Below are 26,504 nucleotides of genomic sequence, written 5' to 3' on the forward strand. Positions count from 1 at the left end.
TTCCAACTCATCCTGATTAGTTCAAATTAATTTTAGAATTTATTTACTAATTTATTTTTACTCCATGGAAGCTTCACACATTCATGGGTACATCCCAATAGAAAATTCCTAAAGGGAATGTGTTTCAGAAAATAGACCTATTGTCCAGGCTATAACATTTTTGTATAATATATATTTTTTTATTTTTCACATCACTATATTTAATATAAAATAGAAAAAAAACAGAAATGTAGCAATTTTCACGCAGGCCACCAAGCCTAATACTAGACTCCTTCTTCTGGTTTTTACACATTTTTTTTAGCAGTCATTATTATTGCAATGGCATGTAACATGTCTATTATACAGTAGAGACGTGGCCAAAGTCAAAACCAACTATTCACAATTATTTTGGCAATGATCACAGCTCATCTCCTCCTCCTTTCGCAATGACTTTTGCCCTGATCAGAGCATGCCTAGAAAGCTCACTTGCAGAAATCAGTCAGAGTGAATCTATTGCTGTATATCTCCATGTGTCTGTTGAAAAGAACACTACATGAGATGCTAATATTAGGCCTAAAGGACAGTGTAAAAATTTCTAAATTTTTTTTCTTAATTTTTTTTAATGTTGGAAATGAATTAAAAAAAGAATTAAAATTTTTAACAAAATACATTTAATATAAAAAATCTAAATAGAACAATAGCTCATTTTCTGATTTTGCAGTCCCTTTAAAGAGGTTGTCTCATGTTGCAAAGTGCTTTTACAAACTTTGTAATTTACCTGTTATCAAAAATCCTCTCTGTTTTCAAGTATGAAGGCATTCTTAATTCTGTAGTGTACAACTCTTTGCCAAGGTTCCCTAGTCGTTGCAGGTTGTATGCTATAGACCTTGCAAGCGCCGCTCTGATTCCGCCAGTTTCAGTGCCCGTCCCCTTTTCCAGCTTTTCCAAAGGAAAACCTGCCTCTGCTAAGAACATTGGTGAGCGCACAGAAGTGCAAATCTAAACACGATCGCTAGAACAGAAAACATAGTATAACAAGTCATACCCTATACCAAGTGGTGAAGAGGGCATGGGTAACACGGGACACTCCCATAATGATCAGAAACACCAAGGAAAATTAGAACAACAAAAGTCCCAGATAAAAATTCATAAATTTTATTATGCAGAATATTTATGGAGAAATGGACCAGGTTTAAATGGTGTATATCTCTTTAACAGATAAAACTATGTAGCACAGGTCTTACCCATGGTCTCCACTAAGGGTCCAATGCTGTCAGCCCCAACGCGCGTTTTGCATGTGCTTCCTGGGAGGGGCTGCCATCTTCAGGCGCAAAAAGCCAGAAGGCAAAGGAAAGGTGGGCTCCTCAATAGAAGCTCTTCATACAACCCCTTTAAGAAAACAAAGTAGCAGAATTATGTACGCAATACTCACTCCAGTGACTTATGCAGCGTTTTTAATTATGTGCAGAAATGGGAAAGTTCCATGGAAAGTCAGAAGGAATATTTAACTTGTTATCAGGAGGACGCCATGATAGACATTCAAAAGAAGAACAGAGCTACGATGGTTGGTTTGCATGAACTACCTTGTGTACTGACATCTTACAGATCTAGTGCAAATCTTAAATTCATACTTAGTGAAAAAATGGCCTCCTCGCTTGTTTATAACAGTATTTTCAGTTGCTACAAAAATCCATTATTTATTTGCAAACAACTTAATGACTGCTTTGGCAGCTGTTTGTATCCAGTCTGTGATCTCATTTTAACACAAATGACACTTACTGTTCCTCTCGGGCAATTGGGGAATCCTTACTTTTCCTCCTTACTATCTGTCTAATTGATAAAAGACTGGTGAATTGTTCTTTAGCGTGGATGACGGTCCTCTTGATCAGCATGCCTCCTAGTTTTCCAAGCCCCCCGCTTCTGTCATCTCTCTCGTGGTGTTTTATAATTAGCGATGCCTACTGACAGGTTTTAAACAGATCATTCCAAGATCAAAAGTGTCATTTACCGACTGTTTTGCATTTTTCGGAGCTTTTAAGTCTTTTCAAAATGTTATCTTAAAAACGTACACAGCAGCTTGGAATTACAATGGCGTCTCTTCATCCTTACTGTAATAAGCCAAAACAAAAAAAAAAAAGAAATATGAAATAAAAAGAAAAAAAAATCCAGTCTATTGTTCGGCACTTTGACAATAAAGAAAAAACTGCAAATGAAAGGATATAATGTAAACACTGTTAAAGGAGGTATGATACAGAGCAAACAAAACTGGTGTACTTGTAATTTTATTTCACTTGTTTAAAAAGTGAGCTGTACAGCCTGCGAGACAAAATCCCCAAAGCCTCCGTAGACCAAATTTCCTTATTCCTCTTTGAACAGACTACACAGATTTTGTTGACTAATTGAGATCAATCCCAGCTGTAAATCGCCCGGCAATTGTACAGCTTTAATTAAGCTACCATAGGGAGCTGTTTATCAATTAACACTTGTTACAAATTATTAGTAATTATAAGGACATGGCGTGTATATGTCAGACTGAAGGATAAAGTGTATATATGGCTTGTTTTCACAACTGGTAGGCCAATTTGTATCGTGTAATTTATATCCAGGAGACTGTCCATAACTGCAGATAAGAACATTGGTGAAAGTCATTATTATTATTATTATTATTATTATTATTATTATTGTATTTGTATTGCACCAAGACATTCTGCAGCACTTTACAATTTAGTGGGGACATGTGCATGCAATAAAAAAATATAAAATAACACATACCGTACATACTCGAGTATAACCCGAGTTTTTCAGCACATTTTTTGTGTGCTGAAAATGCTCCCCTTGGCTTTACTCAACTGAGGGTAACAGAAGATGGAGGGGGAGCGACAACGGCAGAGCAGCAGTTCACAGGAGGCACGAGCCGGCTGCTGCGACTAAAGCCTGTGGCCACTGCTAAAGAGAAATTAAAATTCACTGTAATGGCAGTGAATATTCATTTTTCTTTAATAGCGGGCACAGTAGTCGCAGCCACCGGCTTCCTGCAGTGGTCAGGTGATCCCATGTGCCCGCTACTTAAGGGAATGAATATTCACTGCCCTCCATGGAGGGCAGTGAATATTCATTCCCTTAAGTACCGGGCACACGAGATCGCCCCGCAGCTGCAGCTGCTGGCACCAGAACTAGACACTGTGTGGGAACACAGGGAAGGTAAGCAGGATGGATTTTTTTAATGTTTTTCTTATGGGGACCATGCATACCAGGATAGGGATGAGGAGCCATGCAGACCAGGATAGGGATGAGGAGCCATGCAGTCCAGGATAGGGATGGGGAGTCATGCATACCAGGATTGGTATAAGGAGGCCGTGCATACAAGGATGGGGATGAGGGGACAATGCATACCAGGCTTATACACGAGTCAATATGTTTTCCCAGTTTTTTGTGGTAAAACTAGGTACCTCGGGTTATACTCAGATTGGCTTATAATCGACTATATACAGTAGTTCAACAGTTTCAGGAGGAGTGAGGGCCCTACACGCAAGCTTACAATTTATAAATGATCTATTATTATCCAATTAATGACCAAGCCAGAAAGAGCCTTATGGTTGGTTTCTTATCCTAAGTCATGTGACAAGGCTCGTTAAAGGGTCAACATTGACTTTTAGGATTGCTACCTCCAATAGATGGCACTAGAGTTCTAGTCCTCAAGAGACAATTTGCATATTTCCCAGAGGAGCATTGCGGCTTTAAGTCTTCTCATCTCGGCATGCTTAGCATGTCAATCTCTGCAAGGAGAAACAATAATTCTTGGATATACATCATTTATAGAATTTTTTCTGTGATGCAAATATAAAAACAAACTATTTTTGGTTTAGGTTTATTTATTTGTTTATATTTTTTGCCTTTACATATTTCACACCAAACAACCTGTTGGATGAATTCTCTTGGTTACAAAACTCACTGATTTACTAAATGTTACTCTTTGCTTTACTTATTGAATGAAAGTGAGACACAAACATGGGATCTGACATATTTCAGTAATAAGCAGTATATTTTCTGACGTGCAAGAGAAGGTATTATTCAACAACTATATTTGCCTCATGCACAGCCTGTAGGATTATAATAAAGAACCCTACTGTTTTCTATATGTCATTTCTCAATGTTCCATTGCGCAGATGATGCACAAATTTATAACAGATAAAAAGATCAGATCCTGATTACAAAATATTAGTTATGTCTGTTTCAGGCTCTCAGCTAAAAGGCAACTTTGGACAGACTTGGCACTAGCCACTACAGCTAGCAGTTGCCAGAGGAACCTCAACTTCCAGCCTTTAACCACCTGTAAAGAAATTAGGACTTATAACAGGGCACCTTGGGTTGTGTTCAAAGAGTAGCTGCTGTCTGGAGGAGAAAGCTTAATGAAAGAGACATCAAATTAGCCAGGTGCGTAACTGGAGGAACAAAACAAAGGATAGAATTAGAAAACAAAACTGTAGTCAAAACAATAAATCAGATACCAGAAAGTTAGTCAAGAGAAAAGTTAGACAAGCCACAGTCAAAGTCAGGAGAGAGTTTATAGAATAAGAGGTCTGAATCAAGATAGGTCAGGAATAAGAGATCAGCAGACAAATAGCATCAGAATATAAGGTTAACCAAATAATAACTGGCAAGTCTCAACAGACTGCTGGAGATTAAATAAGGCATGGTACAGCCCCATAAGCCATACCAGGAAGCAGGTTACAACTCCTGGGCAGCTGATCAGCACACACACAATTTTCTTGGCTGTGTGGCACCACTAGTCACAACCATATGCTTTTTTAGTCGGACAGCACCTGAGCCATCCATTCATATCAGTAATGCTGTCTTCTCCATCACCTGCACCACCTGCAAAATGAATGTTGCAGTGGCACAGGAAATGTCACCAGAGCACATCTAGGTAAAGATATAACAATGTTAAGGAATTTTATTTTAAGCAACTTAAAAATATATTCCATGGGTAATGCCAAACCGGAAACAGATTTTATAAAAGTCAGCAGATTAAAGAACATAATGCTCTATGGTACAATTCAAGATTTTCTTCTACCAAACACATGCCCCCTAGTGATATATTACTGCAAATTCGAGTGAACTAAATTGCATCACCTTGTATTTGTACAACCAGCATAGGAATATAAAAAGGGTATCTACTAATTTAGAATATATTTTATGTGACCCTCAGGGCTTAAGCTTTCCAATCTTTATAGTCTATTTATAACATGGACAGACCAGGTGAAAGTGTATAATATATTCAAGTGCTAAAGCTACCTATTGCTGTATGCAGCCCTGTCTGTGATAATTTTAATTGGCTTAATTGAGATGCACACGTCTGATTAATGTTTCGTTCTTTTATTTTTCCCCTCCATCAAGTCAAGCAGTTCGACATTTCTTCAATTATGTTAGATCTTTCCAGACTTCAAAGGCACGCTGTATTAGACAGCTACTGGAAACACTGGGAGAACTGATTACAGAGTAAAGACTGCTCATTATATTCTAAGAGCACAAAATTGGTTTGTGTAGCCTTTGAAAGTTAGAATTAAGAGCTGTTGAGCTAAACTTGAGCTATAGTAATTAACCCAACTTATATTAGTTCCCCCTTACCTAATTTGCATGAGATTGTTAATTTAGAGGGAGAGCTGCTACACCGCAGTCACTAACAGGTCTATTAGAAAATGCATTTTGTGGATGTAAAGCTATTCAAAAAATGTACCTCTGGCATTAGTAATTATAACATGACTGAGTAACAAGTTTGGAAAATGCTTAAAAAGCCAAATATTTTAAGTAATTGCAGTAATGAGGGAAAATTGCATCCCAAAAGCAGAATCATTATCTGCACCGCAGAATTCAAGACTACAAATGAATATTGAAAAGTATCATTTTAGACAGATTTTTGGCCAACTAATAAATTATACAGTGTCGATTGTTTAAGGGTCAATATTTTGTACAATGAATATGTAGAAAAATAGTGGTGTTGTCATGATCCAGACCGGAGTTTGAGTCCTATTTTTCCTTTTCCCGGTCTGATCGTGTAGGGGTTAACCTTTCTCAGCCTCACCCTGGGTACAGGGTTGCTATTTATCACCACTACTTCCTGCAGGCAATGTCAGTTATAGTTTTTGCCTAGTGCTGCTGTAGCTGACTCTGATCCCATGTCTCTGTTTTCCCCTGTTCCCGTCCTGACTCAGTGTTTCCCTTTAGTGTGCTGACTCCCTGGTTTTGACCTTGCTTGCATCCTGACCTACTTCTGTCTTTTGTCTTTTGTCTTATCTGCTTCCTACAGTCGCTGATTACCTGGCTTGTCTCTGACCGTGAGTTTGCTTATTCCTTTGATACTGCGCTACAGTCTAGGATTTGACCCGGCTTGTTTGACTATTCTACTGCTACCTGTGATAGTCTTGCTGCTGCACTGCAGGCCAGCTCTGTTTATGTGCAGTCCTGCTTCCACTCTACTGCCATCTTGTGGAGTCTGCACTTACCTGCATTGCAGCGGCATGATAGGTGTCTTGTGAGCGCCGCCACGGATGTGGATAATCCAGAGGAGGTAAGATAAATTACGTTTTTAAACTTACGTATTTCGGAGTCGAATGGACACCTTCGGCAGGTATGCATGCCTGATGAAGGCATCCAATCAATTCCGAAACATGTAGCTTCAATAAAGCAATTTATATCCATGGCGGTGCTCACAAGACACGGCTATTTTCCTACATTTTTAAGGTCTTTCGTTTCGGCACTCATGGGTCCAGGAACCAGCAAACGTAAAGGCCCCTTTACATTTAACGATGCACCAGCGATCCCGACCACGATACGACCCGGTCAGGATCGCTGGTGCATCGCTAAATGGTTGCTAGTGAGCTGCCACACAGGCAGATTTCACCAGGGATGTAGTGATGCTCGGCGGTCGTACTTACCTTTCAGACGAAGCGATGACCGCCGTCTTCCGCCCGCGTCCGTAGCTCGCTCGTCGGCGCCAGCAGGAAGCCGACGACGAGAAATGGACATGGACGATCTCGCACAATCAGCGATAGCCAGCGGGGGAGCCGGTCGGAGGTAAGTATCACACGTAGCGATATCGCTGCTGCGTCACAAAATCGGTGACGCTTTAGCGATATCGCTAGCGATATCGCTAGCGATATCGCTATGTGTAAAGCCCCTTTAACAAAAGTCGTATTGAGGAATTAACTCTTACTTTACTGAGTGTTTACTGTTTTAGGAGAGTAATTCAGTCTCCTATTACTGAATCATCTATTTCTTTGATCTACTCAAGGAGCCCTTTTTCTCTCTCTTTTTCTCAATATTTTACACAAAAGGCATTAAAAAACAGTAATATTTAAAGTTTTGTACTTTTCACCAAATTTGAATTGTCACTTAGTATATAAAGTGAAAAGAAAAGTCAATATGCAAACAGTCTATATCAGTTATTGAAAACAGATCCCGTGCACACCCATGTGTCTCCATGGTTACAGACTTCAAACACTATGTTGTCAGATCCTGCTTTCTACTGACTGTAGGTTAGCAAGAAGAAGAAGAAGATCCCTGAGAGAGTGGAAACACATGGCTCTGAATCTGAACACATCAATTCTGTAAACATGAAGGCAGATATGCAGAAAAGCTGCATTCATAGAATGCAAAAAATTAATAAAAGCTATTTTTTTTTGTCCATTATAAACCTATAACCCCTTTAGTCCCTGATAGGTGCATCTGTATACCTCTGAAAAGTATTTTTTTCATGTCCTGCACTATATGCAAATTGAAGAGTCCAGTCCTATGGGTGTCTCTGAATCGAGCTTGGTGCCTCCTCTGCCCAGCATACCCCGCCTCTTCTAACCTGATGGATGCGAATGATGTCTCCTATGTCATCCACACAGTGCTCTAAGTATCGCACCTGCGCAGTTGAATCAAAGACCTGTGCAGTCGCGCCTTGCTCTGCCCTAGGGTAAAGCAAAGTCCCGAAGTGTGCATGCGCCAGCTTCACAACAACATCATCAGCTCTCTGAGGCACTACTGCCTGTTCAATAAAGAAAAGCAAAAAAAGGAGCCAAATGTGGCATATCCACACTGCTGGTAGGCAGTGAAGATCCAAATGGAAGTACAATATGTCATGATCATTTCAGGGGTTAATCTTTCTCAGCCTCTTTCTGGGTTCAGGTTTGCTATTTATCGTGGCTACTTCCTGCAGGCGATGTCAGTTATAGTTGTGCCTACGGCGTGAGTAGCTGACTCTGTTACACCCTGATTTGTCCTGCTGTTATTCCTGACTCAACCCGTGTCTCTCTTATTCCCTGCTCCCTGTTCCAACTCTGTGTGTCCCCTTTGTGTCTGGACTTCTTGGTACTTGAACTCGGCTTGGTCCCTGCCCTGCTTTTGTCTCTGGTCTCTGGCATATCCTCTCCTGACCGCTACCGATCCCCTGGCTTGTCTCTGACCCAGAGTTTGCTAATTCCTTTGGTACTGCGCTACAACCTAGGATTTGACCCGGTTTGTTTGACTTCTCTGCTGCCATCTGGTGGTAGCTTCGCTGCTGCATTGCAGGTCTGCTTCATCTGTGTGCTGGACCTCTCTCCACTCTTTCATCCCCTAGCGGAGCTACCTTCTACCTGCATTTGCAGCAGCGTGATATTATAACTGACAGTTTTTTCTTTGCTTTGCTCCTTATGGATCCGCTGCACACTCTTGCACATCAGATGTCAAATCTGACCCAAATTATGCAGAATTTGTTAGTGGAACATAGAGCTCTTGCTTCTTTTCATAACCAACTACAGAGGGAGCTTTTTGAGACGGTTAAATTTATTCAGGGTTCTATTTCCCAATCTGTCTGTAAGCACTCTGACACTGTGGATGTTTCGCTGCACTCTCCTGAACCTACGGTCAGGCTCCCAGATACCTTGTCCGGAGAAAAGGAGAAGTTCTGTATTTTCAGGGAGAGTTGTAAGCTGCTGTGCTCTCTTAGACCCCGATCCTCTGGAGATGAGAGGCAGCGGGTGGGGATAATTATTTCCTTACTTCGAGAGGGACCTCAATTGTGGGCTTTCTCTTTACCTGCTACTGCCCCTGAATGTGTGTCTGTGGAAAGATTCTTTGAGGCCTTAGGACTTGTATTTGATGAACGAACCAGACCAGGTCAGGGTGGCAGAGGATGTGATCATGGGTCTCTCCCAGAGTAAACTCACTGCTGAATGGTATTGTTCTGAGTTTAGATGGCTTTGAGATGTCAGTTCAGGAGAGGACTTTTGGATCATTTTAAGGATGCTCTGGCCCTCCATCCTCCACCCAGTTCCCTGGAGGAGGCCATGACCCAGGCTGTTCGTATGGACTGGAGATTTTGGGAAAGAGGAGTTATCCAGAGAGAGATTCCTGTATTGCCTGCTAAGTCAGAGGTGATGCTGTTTACGGAGACCATAGAGGTTGGTGCCAACAACCTCAAGGAGAAGGAGAGGAAACGATGACATGATGGGAAATTATGCTTTATTTGTGGAGATCTGGGACATTGGAAGAAGGACTGACCCTCTTGTCCATCGATTAACAAGCTTCCAAGTTAATTTTGTTAGAGGTGAAACTGTGCTATGGAGGTGGTAACGCATTCACTTCAGCATTTGTGGACTGTGGATCTTCCATGAACTTCATTGACTCTAGCCTGGTGTCCAAGTTAAAGTTAGGGACAGTTAGGCTAGAGACTCCCATCCATAACATTGCCATTGATAAGACACCGTTGGCTCAAAATTAGAGTTGAGCGATACCGTCCGATACTTCAAAGTATCGGATCGGAATGGATCGGCCGATCTTAAAAAAAAGTATCGGTATCGCCGATTCCGATACCGGAAGTCCCATTCAAGTCTATGGGACTTCCGGTATCGGAATAAGAAAAATCCTGTTTTTCCCTTGTACAGCCTCTCTGGGGTCTGTACGGGCCTTTCGGGGGGCTGTGCCGGCCTGCCAGGGGGTCTGTGCAGGCTACGGTGGTCTGTGCCGGCCTGCCGGGGGGCTGTGTCGGCCTGCCGGGGGGCTGTGCCGGCCTGCCGGGGGGCTGTGCAGGCTCCGGTGGGCTGTGCCGTCCTGCCGGGGGGCTGTGCCGGCCTGCCGGGGGGCTGTGCAGGCTCCGGGGGGCTGTGCCGGCCTGCCGGGGGGCTGTGCAGGCTTCGGGGGTCTGTGCAGGCATCGTCCGATGGGACTACAAGTCCCATCGGGCGATGCCTGCTACCATGACAGTGATTGACACATTAGCCAATGATGGGACAGTAGTAGTCCCATCATCCGGCTAATGTGTTGAATGTAAAAAAAAAAAAAAAAAATTACATGCTACATACATACAACATGCATACTACATACATGCTGCATTCATACTACATATATACTACATGCAACATACATACTACATATATACTACATGCAACATACATACTACATATATACTACATGCATGCAACATGCATACTACATATATACTACATGCTACATACATACATACTACATATATGCTACATACATACTACATATATACTACATGCATGCTACATACATACTACATGCTACATACATACTACATGCTACATACATACTACATGCTACATACATACTACATATATACTACATGCATGCTACATACATACTACATGCTACATACATACTACATGCTACATACATACTACATATATGCTACATGCATACTACATATATACTACATGCATGCTACATACATACTACATGCTACATACATACTACATGCTACATACATACTACATATATACTACATGCATGCTACATACATACTACATGCATGCTACATACATACTACATGCTACATACATACCACATATATACTACATACATACTACATGCTACATACATACTACATATATACTACATGCATGCTACATACATACTGCATGCTACATACTACATATATACTACATGCATGCTACATACATACTACATGCTACATACTACATATATACTACATGCATGCTACATACATACTACATACATACTACATGCATGCTACATACATACTACATGCTACATACATACTACATACATGCTACATACAATACATTCATACAATACATACATAGACATACAGTACATATAACATAGAGTAACATACTTACCAATACTTGTCACATTGTTCCCCAAAGCCATTGTCTTTTACAGAATAAATATTAACATAACAAACCACAAAAATACTCACCCACGATCCGAAGCAGTCCACGAGTGTGTCCCACGACGATCTTGGGTAGAGAACTGCAGCATCAGCTGTTGCTGCCATTCTCTACGGGCTGCAGGAATCCAATGACGGAAGGTAGGTATCCTTCCGCACTGTATTCCTCCGCCACTTAAAAAAAAAAAAGTCCCTAGTCTCACTTTATGCCATTGCTGTGTGGGAAATTCCCACGCAGCAATGGCATAAAGTGAGACTAGGGACTTTTTTTTTTTTTTTAAGTGGCGGAGGAATACAGTGCGGAAGGATACCTACCTTCCGTCATTGGATTCCTGCAGCCGGTAGAGAACGGCAGCAACAGCTGATGCTGCAGTTCTCTACCCAAGATCGTCGTGGGACACACTCGTGGACTGCTTCGGATCGTGGGTGAGTATTTTTGTGGTTTGTTATGTTAATATTTATTCCGTAAAAGACAATGGCTTCGGGGAACAATGTGACAAGTATTGGTAAGTATGTTACTCTATGTTATATGTACTGTATGTCTATGTATGTATTGTATGAATGTATTGTATGTAGTATGTATGTAGTATATATGTGGTATGTATGTAGCATGTAGTATGTATGTAGTATGTATGTAGCATGCATGTAGCATGCAGTATGTATGTAGCATGCATGTAGTATATATGTAGTATGTATGTAGCATGTAGTATGTATGTAGTATGTATGTAGTATATATGTATGTATGTAGCATGTAGTATGTATGTAGCATGCATGTAGTATATATGTAGTATGTATGTAGCATGCATGTAGTATGTAGCATGCATGTAGTATGTATGTAGTATGTATGTAGTATATATGTAGTATGTATGTAGCATGTAGTATGTATGTAGCATGTATGTTGCATGCATGTAGTATGTATGTAGCATGTAGTATGTATGTAGCATGTATGTAGCATGCATGTAGTATATATGTAGTATGTATGTAGCATGTAGTATGTATGTAGCATGCATGTAGTATGTATGTAGTATGTATGTAGTATGTATGTAGTATATATGTGTTATGTAGTATGTATGTATGTAGTATGTATGTAGTATGTATGTAGCATGTAGTATGTATGTAGCATGCATGTAGTATTTATGTAGTATTTTTTTTTTTTTTAACATTTAACACATTAGCCGGATGATGGGACTACTACTGTCCCATCATTGGCTAATGTGTCAATCACTGTCATGGTAGCAGGCATCGCCAGATGGGACTTGTAGTCCCATCGGACGATGCGTGCACAGACCCCCGGACATCAGCACAGCCCCCCGGCAGGCCGGTACAGACCCCCACAGGGTGCACAGACCACCGGCAGGCCGGCACAGCCCCCCGGCAGGCCGGTACAGACCCCCACAGGGTGCACAGACCACCGGCAGGCCGGCACAGCCCCCCGGCAGGCCGGTACAGACCCCGGGCAGTCCACACAGCCCCCCGGCAGGCCGGCACAGCCCCCCGGCAGGCCGGCAGAGACCCCCGGAAGGCCCGAAATGACGGCGCATCATGATGCGCACACACCGCGCATCATGATGACGTCAGGCTGTCAATCAACTTTGAACTTCCGATTCCGATGCCGACTTCCGATATTGAAAAAATATCGGAAGTCGGTATCGGAATTCCGATACAGCAAGTATCGGCCGATACCCGATACTTGCGGTATCGGAATGCTCAACACTACTCAAAATGTTTTTAAAGTCTGTCTCTGAGGAGTTCCTCCTCAAGGTGGGTTCCTTGCACCAGGAACAAATTTCGTGTTATGTTATGAAGTTTCTGGTAAAAGGGTAGGGAAGAAAGAAAGTGCACCGATCTAAATGTAAATGTATAATTAGATGGTAGGTGAATATAGGTGTCACTCACCTTTTATAAATCTTGATATCTTGCATATAGATCACTTAGGACCATTAGGTGTTCAAAGGTGGATTTCTTCTGTGGTCGGTATGCTGCAAATCCCTGGTAGCTAGTAAGTCACTCAGACCAAGTAACCATAGGAATGTTATCCAATAAATTTTATACCAGGCTATTTGCGCTCCTACACCTACGGGAGCGCAAATAGCCTGGTATAAAATTTATTGGATGTTATGTTATGAATAATCTTCCTGCGGGACTGGAGTTGGGGTTCCCCTGGTTACAGAGGCATAATCCTGTTATAGACTGGGGATCTCGTGATATTGTTAAATGGGGTCCTAATTGTTCCAATGGTTGTCTTTCTACTGTTTTTGTGTCTGCCATTAATCAGGAGGGTATTCCGGAGTACCTGAAAGATTTTGGGGACATGTTCTCTGAAAAAGAGGCTGAGGTCTTGCCACCACATCATCCTTATAATTGTACGATTAATCTTATTCCGGATTCAAAATTGCCCAAAGCCCGTTTGTACAATCTTTCTGGCCCAGAACATACTGCTATGAAAAACTATATCTCTGATAGTCTACGTAAAGGCCACATCCATCCCTCTGTCTCACCTGTGGCCGCTGGATTCCTTTTTTTGTTAAGAAAAAAGATGGTGATTTACACCCATGCCTCGATTTCCGGGAACTAAATAAAATTACGGTGAGAAATACCTATCCTCTCCCACTCATTCCAGATCTTTATATCCAATTGTCTGGGGCTAAGTTGTTCTCTCAACTTGATCTCAGGGGAGCATATAACCTGATCCGCATTCGGGAAGGGGATGAGGGGAAAACGGCATTTCTCACCTCAGATGTTCTGTTTGAAAATTTGGTCATGACTAGTGTTGAGCATTCCGATACTGCAAATATCGGGTATCGGCCGATATTCGCTGTATCGGAATTCCGATACCGAGTACCGATATTTTTTCAATATCGGAATCGGAAGTTCCCATAATGCAATGAGCCACTGTTGTGGCTCTGATTGGCTGCCGAAATGACATCATCATGATGCGCGGTCTGTGCACATCATGATGCGCCATCAGTTCGGGCCTTCCAGGGGGTCTGTGCCGACTGCCCGGGGGGTCTGTACCGGCCTGCCCGGGGGTCTGTACCGACTGCCCGGGGGTCTGTGCCGACTGCCCGGGGGTCTGTGCAGACTGCCGGGGGTCTGTACCGGCCTGCCGGGGGGCTGTGCCGGCCTGCCGGTGGTCTGTGCCGACTGTCCGGGGGACTGTGCCGACTGCCCGGGGGTCTGTGCGGACTGCCGGGGGTCTGTACCGGCCTGCCGGTGGTCTGTGCCGACTGTCCGGGGGTCTGTGCCGACTGTCCGGGGGTCTGTGCAGGCTGCGGGGGTCTCTGCAGGCATCGTCCGATGGGACTACAAGTCCCATCAGGCGATGCCTGCTACCATGACGGTGATTGACACAGAAGCCAATGATGGAACAGTAGTAGTCCCATCATCCGGCTAATGTGTTGAATGTAAAAAAAAACAACATACTACATACATACTACATGCTACATACATACTACATACATGCTGCATGCTACATACATACTACATATATACTACATGCATGCAACATGCATACTAAACATACTAAATATATACTACATGCATGCAACATGCATACTACATATATACCACATGCATGCAACATGCATACTACATATATACCACATATATACTACATGCATGCAACATACATACATACAATATATATACTACATGCTTGCAACATGCATACTACATACATGATACATACATACTACATATATACTACATACATGCAACATGCATACTACATATATACTACATGCATACTACATATATACTACATGCATGCAACATGCATACTACATATATGCCACATATATACTACATGCATGAAACATACATATAATATATATACTACATGCTTGCAACATGCATACTACATACATGATACATACATACTACATATATACTACATACATGCAACATGCATACTACATATATACTATATATATACTACATGCATGCAACATACATATATACTACATATATACCACATGCATACAACATGCATACTACATACATACTACATATATACTACATGCATACTACATATATACTACATGCATGCAACATGCATATATACTACATGCAACATACATACTACATATATACTACATGCATGCAACATACATACTACATATATACCACATGCATGCAACATACATATATACAATATATATACTACATGCATGCAACATGCATACTACATATATACTACATGCATGCAACATGCATACTACATATATACTACATGCATGCAACATGCATACTACATATATACTACATGCTTGCAACATGCATACTACATACATGATACATACATACTACATATATACTACACACATGCAACATGCATACTACATATATACTACATGCATACTACATATATACTACATGCATGCAACATGCATACTACATATATGCCACATATATACTACATGCATGCAACATACATATAATATATATACTACATGCTTGCAACATGCATACTACATACATGATACATACATACTACATATATACTACATACATGCAACATGCATACTACATATATACTACATGCATGCAACATGCATACTACATATATACTACATATATACTTCATGCATGCAACATACATATATACTACATGCATGCAACATACATACATACTACATATATACCACATGCATGCAACATGCATACTACATATATACCACATATATACTACATGCATGCAACATACATACAACATATATACTACATGCATGCAACATGCATACTACATATATACAACATATATACTACATGCATGCAACATACATATATACTACATATATACTACATGCAACATACATACTACATATATACCACATGCATGCAACATGCATACTACATATATACTACATGCATGCAACATACATATATACTACATGCATGCAACATACATACATACTACATATATAACACATGCATGCAACATGCATACTACATATATACCACATATATACTACATGCATGCAACATACATATATACTACATGCAACATGCATACTACATGCATGAGGAATACAGTGCAGAAGGATACCTACCTCCCGTCATTGGTTTCCTGGAGCCCGTAGAGAACGGTAGCATCAGCTGATGCTGCTGTTCTCCACGCAAGATCGTCGTGGGACACTCGTGGACTTCTGCGGATCAGGGGTAAGTATATTGGTGGTTTGTTATTTTAATATTTATTCCACAGATGACAATGGCTTTGGGGATCAAAGTGACAAGTGATGGTTAGTATGTACTCTATGTTATATGTACTGTATGTCTATATGTATGTATTGTATGAATGTATTGTATGTAGCATATATGTATGTTGCATGCATGTAGTATATATGTAGAATGTATGTTGCATGCATGTAGTATATATGTGGTATATATGTAGTATGCATGTTGCATGCATGTAGTATATATGTTGTATATATGTATGTTGCATGCATGCGGTATATATGTAGTATGCATGTAGTATATATGTGGTATATATGTATGTTGCATGCATGTAGTATATATGTAGTATGCATGTTGCATGCATGTAGTATATATGTGGTATATATGTAGTATGTATGTTGCATGCATGTAGTATATATGTAGTATGCATGTTGCATGTAGTATATATGTATGTTGCATGCATGTAGTATATACGTGGTATATATGTAGTATGCATGTTGCATGCATGTATATATGTTGTATGTATGTATGTTGCATGCATGTAGTATATATGTGGTATATATGTAGCATGCATGTTGCATGCATGTAGTATATATGTTGTATATATGTATGTTGCATGCATGTGGTATATATGTGGTATGCATGTTGCATGCATGTAGTATATATGTAGTATGCATGTTGCATGTAGTATATATGTATGTTGCATGCATGTAGTATATATGTGGTATATATGTAGTATGCATGTTGCATGCATGTAGTATATATGTTGTATGTATGTATGTTGCATGCATGTAGTATATATGTGGTATATACGTAGTATGCATGTTGCATGCATGTAGTATATATGTATGTTGCATGCATGTGGTATATATGTAGTATGCATGTAGTATGTATGTTGCATGTAGTATATATGTAGTATATATGTATGTTGCATGCATGTAGTATATATGTTGTATATATGTATGTTGCATGCATGTGGTATATATGTCGTATGTATGTAATATATATGTGGTATATATGTAGCATGTATGTTGCATGCATGTAGTATATATGTAGTATATATGTAGTATGCCTGTTGCATGTAGTATATATGTAGTATATATGTATGTTGCATGCATGTAGTATATATGTGGTATATAAATGGACTTATTCAACACTATGCTTGATGTTAATCACTTTATGAGAAGATTGACTCTTAGGAGACATTTTTTTGCAGAAGATGTGGAACGTGAAAAAACTTCCAATATCAATGATGAATATGTTGATAAAGTTCCTGAGGAATTTATGCCTACTTCTTTCCAGGAGCAAGTTACCCTAAAGAATTTGAGGGACTTGTCTGAATCTGGTTCTAAGTTAATGTATTTAACTGATGTTAATTTTTCCTCTAGAGTCCCTAATCCTAGATATTATCCTGAGCAGTCAAAATTGCAAGTTATGGATGATTTTCAATTTCTTGTTGAGGATGAACTTATGAAAATCTATAATGCTAATCAGAATGGTCGTTCTAACATTTCTCGTACTGAGAAACAGGCACTTGATTTGTTATCTGCTAATGTCAATATCGTGGTAAGAAATTCTGACAAGGGGGGATCTGTGACCATATTAGATACTGGGCTGTATGAAAGAGAGGTGAGGGCTATGCTTTTTAATAGTGAGGTATACAAGGGAATTAATTATAACCCTACAGATAACATCAGAATGGAATTACAGGAATTGTTACATAGGGGTTTTAGTTTGGGAATTATTAATCAAAAACAATGTGAATTTTTCTGTCCTTTATATCCCAGAGTTCCTTTGTTACATGCACTTCCAAAAGTTCATAAGGAGGTTTTTCCACCTTTGTTTCGTCCTATCATATCGGGCATAGGATCTCTTAATGAAAATTTGTCAGAATGGTTGGATGCAAGATTAAAACCTCTAGCCACTATTTCACCTAGCTATGTGCGGGATTCCAAGCATGTTTTTAGTATTTTTTCTCAGGTGGAATGGCGAAGTTCCTTTTGTTGGCTTACTTGTGATGTACAAAATTTGTACACTTCCATCCCACACGATTTGGCTATTTTGGCTCTTACTACTTATTTACAGAAATACAGTCATTTTTCAGAAGATTTACAGATGTATTTGATTGAAGTGACCTATTTTTTGTTAAAAAACAATTTTTTTTCTTTTTTGGATGATCTTTATTTACAGGTGCAAGGCTGTTCCATGGGTTCCAAGTTTTCACCGTCTCTTGCTAATATTTTTATGGCCTGGTGGGAGGAGGAGTATATTTTTTCTGAAAAAAATCCTTTTTCTTCTGATATTTTTCTTTTTTTGAGATTTATTGATGATGTTATAATTGTGTGGGATGGTGATGTATTCAATATTGAGAATTTCATGTTCTATATTAATAATACTCCATGCAATATACGTTTCACATATCAATTTGATGCCAAGACAATTTCGTTTTTGGATATTCTTTTGTCGGCAAATTTGGAAGAAAAAAAGATTGATTGTGATATTTTTAGAAAACCTACGGCAGGTAATTCACTGTTACACGCATCTAGCTGCCATCCACGTCATGTTATAGCTAATATACCTACAGGGGAGTTTGTAAGAGCAAAAAGAACATGTACTACGCCTAATCTATACGATAAACAATGTGAGATCATTGGTAAACGTTTTATAAAGAGGGGTTATACTAAGGTAGATATTCAGAAAGCTAAGCATAGAACGGATGAAAAAAGTAGAGAGGATTATTTGCAGAAGGAAAGCAGAAAAACACCAAATTCTGTGGAGGGTCGGTCACCTATTGTTTTTTCAACTAATTTTAGTACTGACTACTACAGGATTGTTCATATTATTAAAAAATTCCTCCCTATTTTGTATGTTGATGATACATTAAAGAATATACTGAAGGATGGGATCAGATTTGTTTCAAGGAGGAATAAAACTATTGCTAATAGGGTATCTCCAAGTGATCATACTAGTGTCAATAGAAATGCTAACAAATTTTTTTCAGACAGTTCAGCAAGTATAACTAATTGGTTACCCACTTGTGGATCTTTTAAGTGTGCTCAGAAAAACTGTGGGCTATGTAGGTTTATGTGGAACACAGAAAAAATAGTATCTTCTGTTAATGGAAAGAAATTTAAAATAAAATCTTTTTTGAACTGTGGTTCTACTGGTGTGATCTATGTCATAACATGCGTGGATTGTAATATTCAGTATGTGGGAAATACTTCACGCACCTTGAGACGTCGTATTTCCGAGCACGTATATGACGTAGGTCACACTACTACACGCAGTTTGTCTGCTGCTTCTCGACATTTTTTGCATATACATAAAGGAGATCTCAGCAACTTTAGGGTTAATGCCATAGAGAAGGTGCAGACAAAGAGGGTAGGTGGAAATTTAAATGATTTATTATTACGCCGAGAGGCAAAATGGATGTTATTGTTACAAAGCAGAGTTCCAATGGGTATGAATATTAGGAGTGAGATTTTGAGTGTTTTGTAAGTGTGATTGTGACTTACTACCTCCCATTAATCAGCTGGCTATGTTTAGTCTTGATTGTTCCTTGACTTCCTTTGTTTCCCTTTAAAAGCATGTGTTCAGATGTATTATGTGTTGTCTTAGAATAAGGACTGGTTTTTTGTCCGAAACGCGTCCAACTACACGTCCTGATGCGTCTCTTATCATGATGGAGAATCTTATGATTTTTTTAAATTTTGGAATAAAGGAATAAAAAAAATTTTAATCTAATTACTGATCTGGATGCTGGAATTTTTTTCCATATTACGCTTTGCTGCAGAGGGATCCTGTTTCCACATTCCGTGCACCGATCGGACTTATAGCTGTCTTCTTTGGGGTGAGCTGAAAAAATTTTCTTTTTTTACCTTACTATGTGGTATATATGTAGTATGCATGTTGCATGTAGTATATATGTATGTTGCATGCATGTAGTATATATGTGGTATATATGTAGTATATATGTAGTATGCATGTATGTTGCATGCATGTAGCATATATGTAGTCTGTATGTTGCATGTAGTATACTGTATATGTAGTATATGTATGTTGCATGCATGAAGTATATATGTAGTATATATGTAGTATGCATGTTGCATGTAGTATATATGTAGTATGCATGTTGCATGTAGTATATATGTAGTATGCATGTTGCATGCATGTGGTATATATGTAGTATATATGTAGTATGCATGTAGTATGCATGTTGCATGTATGTAGTATATATGTAGTATGTATGTTGTATGAATGTAGTATGTAGTATGTATGTTGCATGTATGTAGTATATATGTTGCATGTATGTAGTATATATGTAGTATGTATGTATGTTGTATGTATGTAGTATGTATTTTTTTTTTGTACATTCAACACATTAGCCGGATGATGGGTCTACTGCTGTCCCATCATTGGGTAATGTGTCAATCACCGTCATGGTAGCAGGCATCGCCCGATGGGACTTGTAGTCCCATCGGACGATCCTGCACAGACCCCCGCAGCCTGCACAGACCCCCGCACAGTCAGTAGAGACCACCGGCAGGCCGGCACAGCCCCCCCGGCAGGCCGGCACAGACCCCCGCAGCCTGTACAGACCCCTGGACTGTCGGTACAGACCACCGGCAGGCCGGCACAGCCCCCCGGCAGGCCTGCACAGACCCCGGACAGTCGGTACAGACCACCAGCAGGCCGGTACAGACCCCCGGGCAGTCCGCACAGACCCCCGGGCAGTCGGCACAGACCCCCTGGCAGGCTGGCACAGACCCCCGGAAGGTCCGTACACACCCCCGAGAGGCTGTACAAGGACAGAAAAGGGTTTTTCTTATTCCGATACCGGAAGTCCCATAGACTTGAATAGGACTTCCGGTATCGGAATCGGCGATACCCGATACTTTTTTTGTATCGGGCCGATACCATCTGATCCGATATTTTAGGGTATCGGATGGTATCGCTCAACACTAGTCATGACCTCTGGGCTCATGAATGCGCCTGCAGTGTTTCAGAATTTCATGAATGATGTTTTTCTGATTTTATCGGGCACTTTATCGTTGTATACCTGGATGATATCCTGGTTTTCTCTCCTGACAAGGAATACCACATTGGTCATAGGTTAAGGGGCAATTCTCTGATCGCTAAACCGATAAATGTTCGCTTTGTTTCCAGGAGCTTTCCTTTCTGGGGTTCATGCTTTCTGCCAACGAGTTTCAGATCAATCCCAGAAAGTTACAGGCCATTGTGGATTGGGTGCAGCCCAGAGACCTAAAGGGTCTGCAGCATTTTCTGGGTTGCCAATTATTATCAAAAATTCAACAAGGGGTTTTCTCAGGCGGTCAAGCCACTCACCGATCTCACTCGCAAGGGGGCTGATCTCAAAGTCTGGTCACCCCTGGTGGATGAAGCATTTATTGCATTAAAGAAGTGTTTTATGTCTGCTCCTGTATTGGTCCAGCCTGATCCGTCAGGAGGTGGGAGTGCGGGCGATGTTGTCTCAGGGACCCGGTACTTTGACCAATTTAAGACCATATGCCTTTTTCTACAGGAAGTTTTCTTCTGCGGAGAAGAATTATGATGTTGGTAACTGAGAGTTATTGGCCATAAAGTTGGCTTTTGAAGAATGGAGGCATTTTGTGGAGGGGGCTGTTCATCGGATGACAGTGATTACGGACCACGAGAACCTGTCCTACATTGAGTCTGTCAATCGGTTAACTCCTAGACAGGCGAGGTGGTTGCTTTTTTTTCACGTTTTCATTATTCTATCACCTTTTGGCCTGGTTCCAAGAATGTCAAGATGGATGCCTTATCTTGCAGTTTTGATCCGATGTCACCCCTGAACCGCCTTCCTCCATTCTTCAGAACGGGTGGTTATTGCTGGGGTATCCTCTGAATTGAAGCCTGAAATTTGGGAGTCTCAGTGTCTTGCTCCTCCATCTTTGCCTGATAATAAGTTCTTTGTCCCGGTTCAGTACCCGTGGAGGGTTCTCCTGGAGTTCCACGACTTTGCTCTCAGTGGGTGCCCGGGTATCTTGGCCACCCGGAAAGCCATTGCTAGGCTGTTTTGGTGGTCCTCCATGACCTTTGATGTCGATAGGTTTATGTCTACTTGTGATACCTGTGCCGTGCTAAGAGCTCCCATAACCGGCCGGCCGGGGAATTGGTGCCATTGCCAATTCTGGATAGACCTTAGACTCATATATCCATGGATTTTATTACTGATCTCCCTCCTTCCAATGGCAAAACTGTGATCTGAGTAGTTGCTGACAGATTCAGTAAACAGGTGCATTTTGTACCTTTGGCGGGACTGTCTAATGCAGAAACACTATCTAAGTTGTTTGTTGAGCACATTATGTAGTTGCATGGCATGTCTTTGAGTGTGGTTTCTGATAGAGGGGTGCAATTTGTGTCAAAATTTTAGAGGGCATTTTGCAAAAGATTGGTGTTTGCTTGTCCTTTTCCTTGGCCTACCATCCTGAGACCAACAGTCAGACGGAGAAGACCAATCAGTCACTTGAGCAGATTTTGCAGTGTCTTTCTATGTCTCAGCAGGGTGATTGGTGTTCTTCGTTGCCAGTGGCTGAGTTTGCATTTAATAATCAGGTAAATCAGTCCACTGGCACCTCTCCGTTCTTCTGTAACTATAGTTTCCACCCCCATTTTGGGAACATTCCAGGCTGGATTCAGGATGTCCAGGAGCTGATTCGGCAGTTCAAAGGTTGGGGGAGGTGTGGAGGGAGGTCCAGAAGCACATTGGGGAGGCTCAGGGCAAACAAACATTTTGCTGATAAGCTACGGTATGTAGGACCTATATTCCTGGTAGGAGATAAAGTGTGGTTGTCTACAAAGAACATACATCTGAAAGTTCCTTCTGCTAAGCTAGGTCCCAGGTTTATTGATCCTTACGAGATCATTGAGGTTGTCAATCCAGTTGCCTTTCGCTTACGTCTACTTACGTCGCTTCGGATCCCCAATGTGTTCCACAAGTCCCTTCTTAAGTCATTTGTACCATCCTCTACTAAGTCTCCATCCCCTCAACCTCCAATCTTGGTGGATGGTCAAACTGAGTGCAAAGTGGAACGGATTGTGGATTCTCATATGTCTGCAGTTCACCAGTATTTGGTCCATTGGAGGGGTTACGGTCTGGTTAATCTTTCTCAGCCTCTGTCTGGGTTCAGGTTTGCTATTTATCGCCGATGCTTCCTGGAGGCGATGTCAGTTATAGTTCTGCCTACGATGTGAGTAGTTGACTCTGTTACACCCTGATTTGTCCAGCTGTTATTCCTGACTCGACATGTGTCTGTGTTATTCCCTGCTCCCTGTCCCGACTCTGTGTGTCCCCCTTGTGTCTGGACTTCTTGGTACTTGAACTTGGCTTGGACCCTGACCTGCTTTTTTCTCTGGCATATCTGCTCCTGACTGTTACTGATCCCCTGGCTTGTCTCTGACCCTGCGTTTGCTAATTCCTTTGGTACTGCGCTACAGTCTAGGATTTGACCCGGCTTGTTTGACTTCTCTGCTGGCACCTGGTGGTAGCTTCGTTGCTGCATGGCAGATCTGCTTCATCTGTGTGCTGGACCTCTTTCCACTCTTTTGCCCCCTAGCGGAGCTAGCTTCTACTTGCATTTGCAGCAGAGTGATACAATAAGGGATTTTTCATTTCAGGTTCTTTAGTCAACTCATTTCAAAGTCATTCCAGACTTCTTCCTCAGGACACAAACCGTATATCATACGACTGCGCAGAACTCTGATTCAACTGTGCATCTGTAATGATGTTACATAATAACAATGGAATAATTATTAATTCTGTAAAAAATGCCATTGAATAATGCCATTAAATAAATATTGATACTGCTCCCCCAAATAATGCCATTAAATAAATATTGATTCTGCTCCCCCAAAGTTACTTTGTTGCTTCCTAATTTGTTCTACTTTGTTGTTAATTGATTTAGTCTCTTTACTGTTATGTTATTTGGTTTTATTATTATCACTATTTAAAGCCCCCGTTACACATAGCGATATCGCTAGCAATATCGCTGTAACATCACCGATTTTGTGACGTTATAGCGATATTGCTAGCGATATCGCTACATGTGATACTTACCTCCGACCGGCTCCCCCGCTGCTCATTGCTGATCGCGCGAGAACGTCCTGGATCATTTCTCGTCGGGCGCTTCCTGCTGGGCTTCCTGTGGCGCCGACGAGCGATGCGTGGACAGGTAAGTAGCGACCCCTGACCCCTGCGATGTCGCTGGTGAGATCTGCCTGTGTGGCAGCTCACTAGCGACCACTTAGCGATGCACCAGCGATCCATATCGTTGTCGGGATCGCTGGTGCATCGCTAAGTGTAACGGTACCCTAAGCCTCAATTCAGGAAACTGTTAGCTGATAATGGAATTTAGGGATTGTTTCCATTTCAGTGGTTAATACATGAAGCAGCAGAAGTAACAACCATCTGTCAGTGCGCATGCACCTTGAGAAAGTCGCATGAGATGAAACATGTCTGTGATTACATAGAACACTATGCCCCATGCCGATGAGCCCCTACTCGTGATGGATGGTCAAACTTTAATGCTATATATGAGATCTCATACTATTACTATTAAAGGTACCTGTGACATCATACATGCAGTCTGATCTGTGGCCGGTGTAGTATAGAGAAGAAGCAGCTGAGGCGAATGATGTAAAGGTTTGTAGGTAAAGATTCATAACAACTTGTGTTTTATTAATTGAAATCCCTGGTATTTGCATGTTTGAGTCCAGTGGGCAGTCCTACTAGTGATTGACAGTTATCTCTGCATGCATCATCATACAGGGAAGACTGTCAATCACTAGTAGCTCCGCCCACTGGACTCAAACATACAAACACCATGGATTTCAATGAATAAAATACAAGTTATAAAGGATCTTTTCCAACAAACCTAAAAATCATTAGGCTCAGCTTCTTTTGCTCGATAACATCCTGCCTGCAGATCAGATACTATTTTCATAATGACCGTTTCCCTTCAACTATTATTACTGCCTACGAATGAAAGATAAAACACACCAACCAACCAATCAAAGGACCTCTTAACCATAAAAAACCAGACAGGGTGTACTTATTAAATTATATTTTATTTTATTTATACAGGTGGTTACATTAAAACCAATTAAAATCAAAAAGAGTGCACGTATAGGAACAGTTTTCACAAAATTGTAAAATAAGACCCAATTTATATATCAGATATGCATACCCCACATATTGTGGAATAACAATTTGAAAAGGATTGTAAAAAAGGTGCAAAAATTACATAAAAAACATTATAATACATAAAAATAATTAAATAATTAAATAATTACCTAACCCCTGATGAAGGAAGGATTCCGAAACGCGCGTCGGGGAGCGTGTGATAGGGACGTGGTGACCCTTATAGGTAAAGGATCTGTGATCTAATTATCACAGCTGACACCCGGCACAATGTGTCAGGGGCGGTCACGTTAACCCCTTGCACACCGCGATCAAACATGATCGCGGTGTACCGGGGGCTAAAGGGAAGCATCGGCAGGGAGGGGGCTCCCTCTGTGCTTCCCTGAGCCCCCCACGGCAGCACAATGTGCAGCGCTGCTGCGGGGGGCTCATTCCCTGCAGGCTCCTGAATCCAAGATGGCGACAAGGGCCTTCGGGGGCCTGCAGAGAGCCGACTTCCTCAGTGCCTGCAAAGCGCAGGCATGAGGAAGTCTGCAGCAGTGCCTCAGACAGATCGCTGATCTATCACAGTGATCTGTGATGTGACAGATCAGCGATCTGTCACAGGACAGTGATGTCCCACCTGGGACTATGTAATAAAGTAAAAAAAAGTGTTAAAATAATTTTTAAAAAATCGCCAAGTAAATTTGAGAAAAAAAAAAAAATTCCCCCAATAAATCCATTTATTGGAAATAAAAAAAAACAATAAAAGTACACATATTAGGTATCGCCGCGTCCGTAACGACCCGCCCTATAAAACTGTCCCATTAGTTAACCCCTTTAGCGAACCCCTTAAAAAATCAAAATAAAAAACGAAGCAGAAAATAATGATTTACTATCATACTGCCAAACAAAAAGTGCAATAACGCGCGATCAAAAAGACGCATATAAATATCCATGATACCGCTGAAAACATAATCTGGTCCCTTATCCCGCAAAATACGAGCTGCC

The 26,504-nt window shown here is 41.0% G+C and overlaps 1 long non-coding RNA gene across 2 annotated transcripts in view; it reads right to left on the reverse strand.

The window, feature by feature from the left end:
- Positions 1–771: 771 nt before the first annotated feature.
- LOC141085873 (uncharacterized) overlaps positions 772–26,504 on the reverse strand; it is a 136,893-nt gene continuing 111,160 nt past the window's right edge. For both annotated transcript variants that reach the window (XR_012231432.1, XR_012231431.1), the window contains exons 2-4: positions 1,759–2,087; positions 1,224–1,368; positions 772–991 (exon numbers count right to left, since the gene is read on the reverse strand). This is a non-coding gene — a long non-coding RNA (uncharacterized lncRNA). The remainder of the gene's footprint in view (positions 992–1,223; positions 1,369–1,758; positions 2,088–26,504) is intronic.

The sequence above is a fragment of the Dendrobates tinctorius genome, unplaced genomic scaffold, assembly GCF_039654945.1.
Source record: "Dendrobates tinctorius isolate UK_male_01 unplaced genomic scaffold, ASM3965494v1 ptg000029l, whole genome shotgun sequence".
Classification (NCBI taxonomy): Eukaryota; Metazoa; Chordata; class Amphibia; order Anura; family Dendrobatidae; genus Dendrobates; species Dendrobates tinctorius.